This window comes from Cupressus sempervirens, chromosome 3 (genome assembly GCF_028749045.1).
Source record: "Cupressus sempervirens isolate cs-2001-9-10 chromosome 3, ASM2874904v1, whole genome shotgun sequence".
Lineage (NCBI taxonomy): Eukaryota > Viridiplantae > Streptophyta > Pinopsida > Cupressales > Cupressaceae > Cupressus > Cupressus sempervirens.
Window position 1 is genome coordinate 112423457 of NC_143120.1, and position 3552 is coordinate 112427008.

Sequence of the window (3552 nt, forward strand, 5' to 3'; positions counted from 1 at the left end):
TGCTTTGATAAAATTGTTTTGTATGTGATGGGGAGGATCTTGAACAAGGTTCTAGCCTCAACTACTAGAACTCACTTTAGGCTTTCTCCTAGCCTCTTAGGGTATTTATCCTATACCCTACTCCATGGGGATCTTCTCTCTATTCTCTTATTACACTAATTCTCACCAATCAACTCAAAACTCTATTTCACCATGGGGTCTCCCTAGTGCTCTCATTGCACCGTTCTTGACAACTGGCTTCCAGGAGTGCATTCTTGGCTATATTGAATTCCAAGGCTTGTATTAGGTCTCATTCAATGGTTTTTAGGATCACTAAGTGAATTGGAGTATTGGGTTTCCAATCGATTTGAAGATTGCATAGTTAAGAGGGCTACCAAGACTAATAACAAAATTAGGCCTCCAAAACTGATTTTTGGCTTATATCTCCTCAAACCCTTAAGAAGTACTCAAAATTTTTTATGATTTGAATACCCTTTTGGCTCCCCTTGAAGATTTTTTAGGTCTGCAAAACCCAGGTCATCCGTACAAGGGATTTCCAAAAATATGTCTATTTACAAGGGTTTCTTGTTTGTATGAATAGGAATATAGAGAGTTCTTCCTTCCACCACTCAAATGGACTCTAAATGACTGAGCTCCTGGAATTAACTTCCTTCACTCACCACTCTTTCCTTCAATGAATTTGTATTGCACCCAACACCCCATTCTATGCCCCTTTCAAACACTTATTTGCTGATTTCATTGCCTAGCCGGGTATGCAAACTCGCCTAGGGCCTCTTGGAAAAAACAAAAAACCTCTACAAAACAAGAAAAAAATACATATTTACATTTTTTATATAGTCTATTACTTGATTCCAAAAGGCCATCATGGTTCCACCATTGGAATTCAAGTTATAGAGATTTCTTTGCTGATTGCTGTGTACAGACCAGCGAACTGGCAACTTTAAAAAGATTTTTCAAACTAGTAATGAAACTGATCAAAAAAACTCCTAATCTTTACCAAAGCATATACATTCCATACACTATAAAATCACATGAAAACAGCAATCCTATCAATCCATTAAAGGTGTGGATGAAGGGTGAAATCAGAAAACTGTCATCAAAATGCTCAGTTTGCTCTTCATTCCAATGCCAAAATTTGTACAAAAGCATATGACAACCCTCAAACTAACTTGTATTGGTATTAAATACCTCTTACCCACGTGAATCAACAGATCCCATAGGTTTCCAACTGATTCTTGAAGCCCTTATAAAGTTTTAGCACTTTTTGTCAATGTTGTCAAGCAACTTTGCAAAGTTGCAAAGTTGCCAAGTGCAAATTTTGCACTATTGTGCATTTAATGGATCCATGACCTCAAACATGGTTAAATGAACCTATTTCCATGTAATTAAAACTTTTAACATATTTTCCATGTTTCCCATCCTCCTGGGGTCTTGGTCAGTGTTTGACCATTCTAGGCTCTAACAAGCAATTTAAGCAATTTTGCCAACATAGAAGCAACTTGGAAACTCAAACACAACAAAAACCTATTTACAAACACAACTCACACACTTGGGGATTTATCACATAGCCCTTATTCATGTGGTCTAGCCAAGACCACTACAAGCCAAAAACGATTTAGGAAACTTGGCATATTTCCTAGGTGCTCCTGCACCATTCTCCCCCTATGACAAAAAAAAACTTAAGGTGGGTCAGTATTCAAGAGATCTTGACTGATACCTCTCTTTTTGAATTCATGTTCAGCTACCCATGTCACTTTAGATTTAGGCTGGTTCTTCCATTTTACTAAATGCTCCATATAAATTCCATGCCTAGTCTTCTTCTTTACTCTTGAATCTAGAACTTTTTCAGCTTGAGGCTTGGTTTGGAGAGGAATACTGATTTCTGGAATATTCTTATCTACCTCTATGATGTGTTCCTCTTCCATGACATTAGGACCCTTGTATTTAACCAAATCTTGAATGTTGAAGATGGGAGAGATGGCTAGATTGTTTGGCAACTCAATCTTGTAGGCATTTGGGCCATACTTAGCTAGAACCTTACAAGGCCCTATCCTCCTCATTTGAAGCTTGCTTGAAACACCTTTTTGAAGTCTAGCCTTGTTCAAGTGTACCATCACCAAATCTCCTACTTCAAATTGTAAATCTCTCCTCCTTTCATCTACTTTAGTCTTTAACCTTTGAGTAGCCTCTATCAAGGACTTCTTGACCTGCTCATGTACCTCTCTCATGGACTGGGCAAAATCATCTGCATGTCCACTAATCTCTTCTTGATTCTTTAATTCTCGTAGCTCACAAACTCCTCTTGGGTGATAACCATAAACAACTTGAAAAGGGCTCTTACTGGTAGTTCTATTTGTGCTATCATTGTAGGAAAACTCAGCTTGTGGTAGGACTTGATCCCACACTTGGCCATACTCCTTTGTTAAACACCTTAGAAGGTTTCCAAGCACCCTATTAATTACCTCAGTTTGACCATCAGTTTGGGGATGGTAAGCTGAACTATGTGCCAAGTTAGTACCTAGCCTTCTCCACAAGGTCTTCCAAAAGTGCCCCATGAATTTAACATCTCTATCTAAAACCATACTGATTGGTAAGCCATGAATCCTTACAACTTCTTTGAAAAATAAGTGAGCAATATAGCTAGCATCATGAGTAGTCTTACAAGGAATAAAGTGACTCATTTTGCTAAATCTATCCACAACTACAAACACACTATCCAAACCTGATGTTGTTCTTGGTAAGCCCACTATGAAGTCCATGCTGATGCATTCCCATGGCCTATTTGGAATGGGTAAGGGCTGGTACAATCCTGCATTTGTAGAAGTTCCCTTGGCCTTTTGACAAATCATGCATTGTTCAACATACTTCCGGATATCTCTTTGCATCCTAGGCCAATAGTAGAATCTTTCCACCAACTCCAATGTTTTGTTCAAACCAAAGTGTCCACTAAGGCTTCCATTATGCTTCTCTTGGATCAGATTTTCTCTCATTGATCCTCTAGGCACACATAATTGATTTCCCCTAAACAAAAACCCATTTTGCAAAGTGTAGTCAGCAAACTTGCTATGAAAATGATTGTTAAACTCTACACATACCTTGTAGGCCTCTGAGAAGTCTTCATCATCAGCATATAGGTCCTTGAAACCTTCAACTCCAATACTCTCTAACTGTATTTCTTGGATAGTAAGCAGCCTTCTACTTAATGCATCAGCTACTTTATTTATCTACCCTTTCTTGTGCTTGATGGTGAATGTGTAGGATTGTAGGAACTCCATCCATTTGATGTGTCTTAGGCTCAACTTCTCTTGAGTGTTGATGTAACTCAATGCTTGGTTATCAGTGTATACAACAAACTCTTTAGGTAAAAGATAGTGCCTCCACTTCCTAAGTGCTTGCACCAATGCATACAATTCTAAGTCATAGGATGAGTACCTAGATTTGGATTCATTTAGCCTTTCACTAAAGAATGCTACTGGCCTTCCTTCTTGGCTTAATACAGCCCCAACAACAATATTACTTGCATCACATTCTACAATAAGCAACTTGTCAAAA